Genomic DNA, 13,290 nt, shown 5'->3' with positions numbered 1-13,290 from the left:
TCTCACTGAAGCCCAATTGTCAACATAAATACCTTTCATTGATTTTAATAATATAACTTTAATTCCATAGTCTCCCAGTATAGTGAACATCTTTTCCCTCGGTACCCTGTCATATGGTTTCTCTATATCTACGAAACATAAACACAACTGCCTATTCCTCTCGTAGCATTTTTCAATTACCTGGCGCATACTGAAAATCTGATCCTGACAGCCTCTCTATGGTCTGAAACCACACTGGTTTTCATCCAACTTCCTGTCAACGACTGATCGCACCCTCCCTTCCAAGATGCCAGTGAATACTTTGCCTGGTATACTAATCAATGAGATACCTCGATAGTTGTTGCAATTCTTCCTGTTCCCTTGCTTATAGATAGGTGCAATTACTGTTTTTGTCCAATCTGCAGGAACCTTACCAACACTCCACGCTAATTATACTACTCTGTGAAGCCATTTCATCCCTGCCTTCCCACTATATTTCACCATTTCAGGTCTAATTTCGTCTATTCCTGCTACCTTATGACAATGGAGTTTATTTACCATCCTTTCCACTTCCTCAAGCAAAATTTTACCAACATTTTCCTCCTCCCCATGAGCTTGGCTGTTTGCAACACCACCAGGATGATTTCCTTTTACATTGAGAAGTTCAAAATATTCCCTCCTCCTCTCCAGTGATTCCCTGGGATCTATTATGAGTTCACCTGAATTACTCAAAACACTGTTCATTTCCTTTTTTCCTCCCTTCCTAAGATTCTTTATACTGTCCAGAAAGGTTTCCCTGCTGCTTGACCTAGCCTTTCCACGTTGTTACCAAAATCTTCCCATGACTTCTTTTTGGATTCAACAATTATTTGTTTCGCTCCGTTTCTTTCATCTACGTACAAATCCCTGTCTGCCTCGGCCCTTGTTTGGAGCCATTTCTGATGAGCCTTCTTTTTACGTTTACAGGCTGTTATCACTTCATCATTCCACCAAGATCACTGTGTTGCCTCTTCCGTTTTTCTGACCACTTTATACCAGTCCTACTGCTAGTTTTTACTACAAATATGTGATTATTTACTGACGTCCTGAAGAGTTTGCGAATTTTCATTATGTGTTCCCTGGTTTTCAATTCATTCAGGTCCCCTCTTCTTGTCTTCCTTCCTTCCCTCCTTCCTTCTTTGTTTGTTTGTTTCTTTCTTTCTTTCTTTCTTTCTTTCTGTCTTTCTTCTTTCTCCTGTTTGGAGAATTTATTACATTTAAAAAACTTTTTGCGAGTCTATTATTATCCATCCCAAAAATGTGTCAAAAATGTCAAACGTCTCCTCCGTACAGTATTGGTGAAACTATTTGTGTAACTAAAGAGGTCTGCAGTTCTCCTTCTGATCCCAATTTCATTTTCTTGTATGGAGCCGAAAAATTTTCTAAGAATTTTACGTTCTTGTTTTCCAATATCTGCAATTTTAGAATGTCCTCGTAACGTTAAGTTTTCTTGTGCATGTAGAGCTTCTGGTAGAATGACGGTTTTGTAATGAGCATTACTCGTTTATTATAGTTATCCCGTGTTAGTCTAAATGCCCTCTGAACTTCTGAGCCCCTTTCTGTATTGGCCAAACTGTCTAATCCTGGAGGTAGAAGTATTTCTCCAAGGTGTTTAAAAGAAGATACCTGTGAAATTGTCCCACATGCCGTTTCAGATTTATCTTTATTGCACTTTTGCTGAAAATTCTGCTTATACTTGGTTTTCTCGAATTATATTTATGAAGGCCTGCCTGTGATGCTATTCTGTGTAATGTTTCGATAGCATATCTAGTTATCTCCTCTAGGTCATCCGAGAAAGCCAAGCATTTCACATTGATTTTGTTCCCACCAATCCAGATGGTTATGCATGTGATATCTTATCTAAAACCAATTTATTATAATAATAAACCAAACCATAATAATATAATATAATATAATATAACTTTCTTTATTATTATTATTATTATTATTATTATTATTATTATTATTATTATTATTATTATTATTATTATTATTATTTCTTCGTTATGAACTTGTTTAGTTGATGTCGTTGCCTTTTACTTCTCCCAAAATCTCTTCATCTTCTCGCTGTGGTTTTTCTTGTGATCTTCTGACCAAGTCTTTTTGGTGATAGTGCTTGGATGATGTTTAAAGCGGTGGTTGTCGACTAATTTCCTGAACTTAGGCCTGTCTGACACAATGTAACCTGTGATGTCCATTTCCTGAAGATCTTTTCCAACTTCGATCAGCCAATTGTTTTGTACTTTTATTGATAAGGCTAGGTTCAGAATTCTTTTGGTCAATCTCTGGTTATTCATTCTGAGAATATGTCCATAAACATTCTTCGTAAATATATCTGAGATTTTCTCTGAGTGTTGGTACAGGTCATGAGATATTTTTATCATCCAAATTCCCCATGTACAGACTGGCCAAAAACATTTCCTTCAGATTATTCTTTCTTGCTTTTCTACACCTATAAAGAATGATCTGCCACCAATGATCAGTTTTCAGATGCATACAGGGCTTCAGGCTTGATTACAGTGTTATAATGTCTTAATTTTTCAATTACGATATAGATATTTTATTATATCTGCTCCAAGTGAGTCTGCATGCTCATTGTAGTTTGGGAGACATTTTTTTTCAGTTTGCTTCACGACTGAATCCTGAAGGTTGGATCACTTCTCCCAGGTAGTTGAACTTATACACTTGGAATATATTTCCATACTGGGTTTTCATTGGTTGTCCACCTAGATACCGAAGGGATCCGTCCATGAGGTTTAGTTTTCTGATATGGACTCTGGAGTTTTGTTCTGGATCAATTTCATGGAATGTTTCAGTGGATGTAATCGCTTCCTGTTTGTTACTGGATAACACTGCTAAGTAATCAGTGATGGCCAAACATTGTAAATTAATTCCGTTTTCACGTAATCTGCCAAGGGTTATTCCTTTGACTTCTTTTTCCAAGTCCTAATCACATTTTCCAAAACAAGATTAAACAATAAAGAGGACAACCATTCTCCTTGTCGGACTCCTGTTTTGACATCCAATGGTTCAGAAAATTCCCCTAAGAATTTAACGTTGGAAGTGGTACCTGTTAGTGTTTGATTGGTTAATTCTCTTGTTTTTCTGTCTACTTTGAATTCTTCCAATACACGGAAAAGTGTCGGTCTATCTATAGAATCATATGCCTTTTTGAATTCCACAGAAGCAATCACCGTTTGCCTGGTTTTACGAATTTTTAGGATGGTCGTCAGGTTAAGAAACTGTTCTGCGCACGATCTGCCTTTCCTGAACTCTGCCTGATATTCTCCAATCAAATGTTCTGTTTGTATTTCAAGTATCTTGAGTAGGAGTTTTGAACGAATTTTGTACGTGACTGCTTGAAGGGAAATACCTCTGTAGTTATTTATGTCAGTTGTATCCTCTTCCTTATGTAAGGTAAGGTAAGGGTGTATTCTGCCCGAAGGCAGGTCCGAACCTCCGCAGAGGTGTTCCTGAGCCGGAGTTTACGTGCGGTAGGGTGGCCAGTTCCTTTCCGCTCCTCCATTCTCTTACCCCCACCAACAGCGCGTGGCAACCCATCCAACTCCTGACCATGCCCAATGTTGCTTAACTTCGGAGATCTCACGGGATCCGGTGTTTCAACACGGCTACGGCCGTTGGCCTTCCTTATGTAATGGGAGAATTATTGCACACTTCCAGTCTTCAGGAATTGTTTCACTGGTCCAGATATTTGTAAAAAAAATTATGGATTTTCTGAGCGAGATTTCTGCCACCTAGTTTCCACATTTCCGCAATTATACCATCTTCCTCTGTAGATTTGCTGTTTTCAATTCATGTATTATTTGTTCAACTTCTTCTACTGTCGAAGGATCTGAATCTCGATTTGCTTCTGATGTTTCAAAACTGAGTTGGTCATTAGGAGATTCGCAATTTAGAAGGTCTTTGAAATGACCTGCCAAAAGTTTACAGTTTTCTTCAATATATGTTTCTAAGGTCCCATCCGGTCGTTTAAAACATAAGTGGGTGCTTTATAACTCGTCCGTTCTTCTTTAAAGGCTCTGTAAAAGTTCCTAGTATTGTTTATATTGAAGTCTTGCTCGATTTCTGCCAGTCTGATCTGACTATAGTGACATTTTTGGAATCTTATAATCATTGATGTCTCCTTTTGGACTTTAATGAAGATTTACCACTTCTCTGAGGTTTCCTGTGAATTCCAATATTATATTATATTATATTATATTATATTATATTATATTATATTATATTATATTATATTATATTATATTATATTATATTATATTATATTATATTATTACATTGTTGCGTCCCAATAGGTAGGTAGTGTAACTGTTTTCGGAGTTAGTAAGGTACTGAAACTTGGTCTTGCACGAATTAATTTACAAACACTACAACTACTTACACGTGGATTCCTATTTGAGCAACTTCAAATACTATCGGACTGAGCTGTGATCGAATCCGCCAACTTAAGTTCAGAAGTCCAGCACTCTACCGTTCGAGCTACAAACCACGGCCTGTTGGAGTACCACGAGTTAATTTTGATCGGTCATTTACAAATGCTATCCCTATTTCTTTCCCTGCCTAGTGTGACTGGTTGATTAATATTGAGGAATAGTTTTCGTTTGCACCATTCTTGTATTATTTTTTCGAGGACAGAGTTGAATAGTAATCGAGAGACTTCGTCTCCTTATCTTAAACATTCTTGTTGATTTTGAAGGGTTCTGACATTACCCCATTAATTCAACTTTGACCTCAGTATCTTTTGATGATGATGCTTGTTTTTAAGGGGGCCTAACATTGAGGTCATCGGCCCGTAATAGTACGAAATGAAATAACAAAAAGTTCAACATCCACTGACCAAAATAAAATGAAAAATGTCATGAAGAATGAATGGATGAACATGAACCGAACAAAAAAACGAAAAACAAACAAACAAAAAAACAGTGGATCAGACTCAAAAAGATCGTAAATAACAGTATTACTGACCAAGGGACCACTTATAAAGCACAATGATGCTTCATGTCTAAAGGAGTGCAAAGTCCATGTCTAAGGCCCCATAGAATGGTACATGTCACGAATAAAGTAGATCCATGGTATTTGTCATGTTGGGGTACTAATCAAAAGTAGCGAAGACTCACAGTGTTCCACACAAGATGGTACTACTCACAAGTATTGTACTTCGTACAGGGAACGCAGACCTAGGCCTATGGTGTTTCTCACACAATAGTGCCACTCACAGCCAACGCAAACCGATGAAGCTCCTCTCCTAGGTATACTAATCACGAACGCCGGTATTCCCGTGGTGTTCCTCACATAGTGGGCACCAATCACAGGCAACGCAGACCGACGGTGTCGCTCATATAGCGGTACAACTCACAGGCTACGCCCAGACCCGCGGTGTTGCTCAGATGGGTACGACGCATGGGTACTGGAAACCTCCAGGCCAGCCTCTTTACTGCTACTAATCACAAACCTATTTCGTACCTAATTTTTTTTTTGCTAGTTGCTTTACGTCGCACCGACACAGATAGGTCTTATGGCGACGATGGGACAGGGAAGGGCTAGGAGGGAGAAAGAAGCGGCCGTGGCCTTAATTAAGGTACAGCCCCAGCATTTGCCTGGTGTGAAAATGGGAAACCACGGAAAACCATTTTCAGGGCTGCCGACAATGGGGTTCGGTTCGAAACTACTATCTCCCGAATACTGGATACTGGCCGCACTTAAGCGACTGCAGCTATCGAGCTCGGTCGTACCAAATTTAGTGGTACTACTCGCAAGTACAGGCAACCCATGGTGTTCCCCGCATGATGGTACGAATCAAAGTAGTTTCGTGGATCTAATTCAATCATCCCTTGGTCGCTCCTTTTAGTCGCCTATCACGACAGGCAGGGGATACCGTGGGTGTATTACTCGTCTGCGTCCCCCACCCACAGGGGGTAAAGAGAGAGAAAAAGGAAGAAAGAAGGGATCCGTCACTTCGAAAAACGAAGTAACGGACGAAGAAAATCAAGGGCCACGAAGGGCGTGAAAATGAAAGACTCCCTAGGCCTCGAATGCTCTAATACCGTCGGAGTCGGAAAAGAACAAGAGTTGACCAAGGGAGGTCGGATAGGATAGATGAAAGTGAGGAGCCTGGCACAAGTAAGTGGAAGCAATGCCAAGATTCAGCTAAGGGCGCCGTGGTCGCCAATCCACACTCCCAAGCTGAGAGCCCCTTGGTTCCCTTTTAGTCGCCTCTTACGACAGGCAGGGGATACCGCGGGTGTGTTCTACATGTGCGTCCCCCACCCGCAAGGGGGTAGTGTGTTTTGTTCGCGAAAGATATTTTATTTCCCTCAAGTCCGCCGACAAGCCGGTTAGGACACCCCTATCTGCCACCTGGGACGCGCCACGTGGGAGTATCACCTCTCCCCCTGCTACGCCAGCGTAGTAGGTTCGTGGTCAGCTAATATTTTCAGGTATAAATCTTGTTTTTAGGTTATTAAACAGTGATACGCAATCAATGAAGTCAAAGAATGCGCATACTAAACCATTGTTACAAATTAGGCCTATATGATGTCCAAAGATTAGCTTGTGTTTCTAGAGCTTTATTATTATTATTATTATTATTATTATTATTATTATTATTATTATTATTATCATATGCGAATACGCCAATTACGACTACGCAAAGTACTTAGAGGCGTGTATTTGCCTTCCTTTGTGCCCATATTTCTTTCATTATTTTACTGTGAGCTTCCTTTCTGTCTTCAGACCAGGTTGTTCCCCAGTCTTCTCCTTTGATCATTCTTCCTTGTCACATTGTGGTGGACCCGCTCTTGTATCAGAGACTGGGGACAATATGTATATTACCAATCACTACCTAGAAAGATCTAATTAACTGTGACGTGCCCATAATTCGTCACGCTATAGAACATAGATTCTGATACTTAAACATTACTTTTAATTGAAATAGTTCCGTGTTTACGCACCCAAAATTAATGTTTGTGATATCTTTTAAAGCGAATTGAAACCAGACGAGAGCTGAGGGCTCTAGGACAAAATTTATATTTAAAAGAAAAGACACAAGATAAATTCAGGGGCAGAATGATGGGACACTAACCATTAAGTAATATCTTGAGAAACAAGGGTAATTAATGTAATCTGAATTAATTAAAAAACAAGGAAAACAATTTACTTATGTGAAAATTAAATGCTGGTAATATACCAAAAACTGAAAGATTACTAATCGAAAAGTGACTCTTTAACTTTAATTGACTCCGCGAATGATTGCTGCAATTTGATTAAACGCTCACCGATCGTAGACTCGTTCACTTGAACATCCTTCTGACATGGGCTGTTTCCATGGTTGTTTCCTTCCTTCATGTGGGCTGCTCATCTCGTCATCTTAGTATTGATCTGCCTGTTGCGTGCGTCAGTCAAGAGTTGAAAGACGTTTTCCCTAACATTACCACTCCTTATTGCACCAATATCTATAAAGCAGATATTGGTGCTACTGAAACAGACCACCACGGGTACTTTATAGTGGAGAAAATTCCAAGATCGGTTATTTTCCAAATTAAAATTATGCTTCCCCTAGAACAAAAATCTATCTATGCCTAAATGAAACGCAATAGATCTCTTGTCCGTTCCGGACTAGAAAATATGACTACAAGTAGCCGAATGAAGTAACTCGCCATAAGTGAATTTACAAAGTACCAGAAATAAAAGTATAACAACTTTGCCTCTGTACTGCACTAGTCATTGCTATCGCAATTTCGAAGTACGCATCTCCGCCGATCTTATATCACGTGGCTCTACCTAAGTTATAATACTAAATGGGACACTCGAAATACTAATGCCAACTGAGACCGAGGGGCCTAAGTCTTTCGTATTTATCAACTTACTGGACTCCACAGTTGATATATCCCATTTTCCAATTATTGAACTTTTCTCTCTTTCCACTATATCTACCAATCCCTCCATCAAATCCATTCTGGTAGCTTTATCTTGATAGGTCGAACTTTCGCGCTTCGTACATAGCGTCCCACGCTAACATACTCAAGGGGTGATGCCGCACTTAAATTGAAGCGAACAAGGAAAGTCTTAAAGTTTGGCCTTGGCTGGCTACTGTCTTGAAATTTCAGGAACAAGCTAGCCTCCGTTTGCGGTGCGTAAATACCACTTGCTGCTGTTATGACGGTTCAAGTAAATCTTTAAGTTAATTTTAGCGTGTACGATGCAATAAACTGCCTGTATGAAGCCTTTCTTTGCAGCTCCCGCTAACATTTACGTACAATATAATGGAATGAAATGACAATATGAAATGATCAAATAACCCTATCTATATATATATATACATTTGTAGCTTTATATTAAATGATATCAAACACCAATTTAAATTGTACACACTATAAAATCCTTCGGAGTTCTGTAACGACCTATGTGTTATAAACTTGCCATTTCTGAACGTTGGATCTGAAGATTACCCTGTTTGGATATCCGCTTGGTGAAATTCCCGTCTGTTTCAAATCGGGTTTGATTTCGCCAGTCCATTTCATTGTGTCTATTTTGGCTTTACTCCTGTAGAATTCAACTGTTTGTTTTGTAAGTCTGTCTGGATGCATTCTTTTTGTACGTCCATAGAATCTTAACGTGCGTTTTCTAATGTCTCTCAGAATAATTGTGTATTGTTTAATTTCCTCTCTATCTCCAAGTCGGTATTGTCCATCGGCGAGGTTTGGGCCTAGATATTTGTTATGATTTTGCGTTCCTTTTCCTCAGTGTTTTCAATGTCTGCTTTCCTGTTCAACATTAGCGTTTATGACCGATACAGGTTTAGTGAATGTATTGTAATGTCTTAATTGTGTGTGCTTACAGATACATTTTTGTTGTAGATATTTTGGGTTGGTATTCAGTTTCCATCTTTTGGTATCTAATTTCAATGGCTTTTATTTGGAGTCCATTTTCCTAAACTGTTTCACCAAGATACTTAAATTGTGACACTCGGCTAATTTTGTCATATTTTTTCACCATGAATTTTTGTATTTGTTCGTTGTAGGTCGTGTATTCTCTCTTTTCAAAGGATATCTGAATGTCGACTGATTATTATTATTATTATTATTATTATTATTATTATTATTATTATTATTATTATTATTATTATTATTATTATTATTATTATTGTCACCTCTGCCAAGAAATTACAAAGTGTTGTTAGAAAATAGTGATGAATTAAAGGTATGTTTCGCACAAAAGCAATATAGTGCCATAAATGTATAAGGTATGAATCACAACACAGATACGTTGTTAGAATGTAGGTAATTCTACCATTGCCTTCTTCTACGATCTGCCCTCTAATTTGAAATACATTGCTATCCGGGAGAATTTGTGATACGTATGAAATGAATACCATCAAAAAGTTACGCTAGGCATCGCGGGTAAATTATTCCTTTGCTTTTATCTGGACATTATTTTCATTTATTATTCAACATGGGTCCTTATTGGAGAAGAGAAATCACATCCAGAGCTCTATTGGGTGACAGTTTCCAATTAATTCTGTCGGATAAACATTGAATGAGCCACCAATACTCATTAACACGCCGACATCGTACAACATGAAGTAACGAATAACCTTTCTCCCACTCTTAAAAAATCAGTATATCTCTGCTAGATATGGATCTGCTATCATGGGATACAGATGCTAAACGCTCCACCACAAATCCATGCAGGTTCCAATGATGGTGAAGTGCTACAGTGCATAAAAGTATTGGGATGTGTTACTGTTTAAATTCCAACCGAGAAAGTGGCTGCATGGTTTGGGCCATGTAGCTATCAGTTTGCTTTCGGGAGAGAATGGGTTCCAGCCCCACTGTCGGCAGCGCTGAAGATGGTTTACCGCGGTCTCCCCAATTTCATACCAGGTAAATATTGGGACTGTACCTCAGTTAAGGTCACGGTCGCGTCATTCCTGCCCTTAGTACTTTCCTATCCCATCGTCGCCACAGGATATATATATGTCGGTGTGACGGACGTATGGAAAATAGTAAAATAATAATAATAATAATAACTAGACGACACGTGTTCCGCAGGATTCGTTATAAATAGGTCAGATAACTCGTCTTGATATGCCTGTCTTAGTCATATTGTTTTGCCTGCCATTTTCAGTGGTTTTATGAACTTTTCATAAGAAGCGCGTTATGGTATTGACGCAGTTCGTAGTCATAATTCAATTCTTACGCCATCATGCCGTCTGTGTGGTAAAAATCTATCCGTATATTCCCTTTTATATCCTTCAGTTCTTGAAGTAAAGCTCGGTATTGAGTCGTAGAAGTTAATGCTATTTTTAATCACAGTTCTTCTGTATAGAATGGCTGTATTTTGAGCTCATAGGTTAGTCTCGAAGGAACGTTTTTGCCAGGCAGAGAACTTTTTTAAGATACATAGCCTTCACGCCTTCTAATGTGCCTAGGTTCTCCTTCGATAGGTGTTCCAAAATGTCGTCTAAGGCGTATGTAATAATGGGGTCTGTTTGTACGTAGACTTATTTTCACTTAGCAGCCTTTAAGTTATTAGGAACGCTCTGCCATCTGTTAACTATATTTGGAAGCTGGGGAAGTTTAGAGTGTCAGAGTATCTAGCAGGGAATAGTATTTGTCTGTAATCAGAGGAAGTCTATACTCTTTTGCTTGACAGGTAGTAATCAAACATAGCTGCATTGCAGTGACATTACTAAGTATGAAAATAACATATATCTATTGTAGCTAGTTGCTTTACGTCGCACCGACACAGATAGGTCTTATGGCGACGATGGGACAGGGAAGGGCTAGGAGTGGGAAGGAAGCGGCCGTGGCCTTAATTAAGGTACAGACCCAGCATTTGCCTGGTGTGAAAATGGGAAACCACGGAAAACCATTTTAAGGGCTGCCGACAGTGGGGTTCGAACCTACTATCTCCCGAATACTGGATACTGACCGCACTTAAGCGACTGCAGATATCGAGCTCGGTAAATAACATATATCAGAATATTAATGGAAGTGTTAGTCGCTTACTAACTGATAAATACAGAATGTATTGCGGGTTAGTGTAAGCCTTCGCCTGCAGTTATTGGAGTGATCATTTAATGATTTTATTTTATAATTACTCGAAGTTGGCTGAACTTACGGACCTATCAATATCTTATGATTCACTGACAGGAAGTAACAAAACAATAATGAAGCAGATCGGTCCAGTAGAACGGACAGACGGATTTTCCAAAGCTGTTTCAATAAATCTTTTAATATATAGATAATAATAATAATAATAATAATAATAATAATAATAATAATAATAATAATAATAATAATAATAATAATAATAATAATATCTATAGTGCGTAAGTCCCAAAAGTCTATAAAATATAAATCTGAATAACATAAAAATGTTGCCGGCATATGCTTCTTTTCTTCTGTGAAATTTTGGATCCATTCTCATTTACCGCCAGTCAGTTTCCATGTTAATATAACTTTAGAAACTTGCTGGAGAACTAACGAAAAGCTATATAATCCAGGAATATAAGATAAAGATTAATTAAAATGGGACAGAAGTTAAATTGAAATTCATTGTATTCAAGAGCTATGCAGAAATAAGACATCGTATTAATTGCCAATTAAGGTCTTCTTGGCCGCAGATCGTAAAGTCGCAGCAGTAGAACCAGCTTTCTGGTTGTTAGGCTGTGTGCGTTTGCAGCGTTTCACTCAGAACGTGCCATTTGGACTCATTAGTTGGATTTGTACACCTTTAATTTAGCAGGTTAGTAATCCTTATTCGTTAACAGAAGGGGACTATGAAATCAGTCAATATAAAATAAAATAACTAAATAACTAAACATCAGAAAAAGAAAAGGAAAAAGAAGGAAAATATATTGACAAATCTTGAATTCATGTATCCCATAATGAAACTCTTTCTACATATTTACTTTATGTATGTGCCTTTTGTAATCCCATGGCAATTAAAAAATGCTTAGCCAAATGGCCATAATTCTCCTTCCATCTCTTTCATTTCTCACATCCTTTACCCAACTCCCTCTTCCAGCACATCTCCCCAAATCGTCCGCATCTCTTGACCAGAGAGAGGACGTTACCCTCTAGGTGGCCAGCCCCAAAACTTCAGAGCGAGAAATTTAAACTTCCTTTTCTAAAAATCACTCCGTCGACGTTTCCAGAATAGGTTTCGGTATAACAGTGGCCACGTCTGGTCCGTGGTACGACAGCTCTGAACTCTAATAAACGACCAATCGAGCAGAGGACTGGTTGTCACGGCTCTAACGTGGCCTCTAGATTCTGGAGACGGAAAGGGACTGCTTCCCACAGTCGGCTGTCCTGAGAACGGTTTGGCGTGGTTTTCCATTCTCCTGCGCTAATAAAATTAAAGCCGGAACAGTTCCTAGTAGCCTAGCCTATAGGTCACGGCCACGAACCCCCTTACCATCCCCAAGCATCTCCTTTACCGTAGCAATTCTCCGTGGCCTGAGAGGTGGCGTAAGCGTCTAGGAGGCCCGCCATCCCCTTCAGGGACGGAATGAAAACGTGCAGCAGTAGATCAGTCTCACAGAGTAGAGTAGGCTTCGGCATAGTGGCTGCTGTAGTTTTGCGTCCTGAAAATGGTTTTCCGTGGTTTTCCATTCTTCTGCACCAAGGCGAATACCAGGAAAGTTCCTTTATAGGCATCACATCACCCTCCCTCAAACAATGTTCAGGTTACAGTAGGTGTACAAGAGGGAGGGGAAGGAAAGGGAGGAGTTGTAGAAGACAGGTGGTCTAATGTTCTAAGGGGAAGGAGACTGCAGGCCAAGGGCTCTATTCAGGATCAGAATTCAGGACAGGTGTCTGTGCGAAATCGGTACGAGTCACTCCAGGTAGAACAACAGAGGGAAGATGAGGGACAGGGAACTGTTGCTGAGATGCATGGAAGTAGGAGGAAGGGAAAAGGTAGGAAAGGGAAATGTAGAGTAGAGGATAGGAAAAGACAGGTGGAACAGGATCATGGGAAGGAGAAAAGGGAGGAGGAAGTAGCTTCTGCAGCTATCAGGAAAGATAGGGCTGACCAGGATGGGAGGGGATCAAATGAGGTGGGTAGGGTTGAGGCTCTGGTCATGGGGGATTCCATCGTTAGACACGTGGGGAAAGTGTGTGGAGGAAAGGGAACCAGGCTAGAATGTTATCCAGGAATTAGGTTGAGGCAGATGTTGAGGAAAGTAGAAGAGAGGGAGGAGGGGAAGGAGAAGGTGGTAGTGTTTCACGTTGGTACCAACAA

Source organism: Anabrus simplex, chromosome 1, assembly GCF_040414725.1.
Source record: "Anabrus simplex isolate iqAnaSimp1 chromosome 1, ASM4041472v1, whole genome shotgun sequence".
NCBI classification, from domain to species: domain Eukaryota; kingdom Metazoa; phylum Arthropoda; class Insecta; order Orthoptera; family Tettigoniidae; genus Anabrus; species Anabrus simplex.
Note: the sequence above shows the minus strand (reverse complement) of the source record.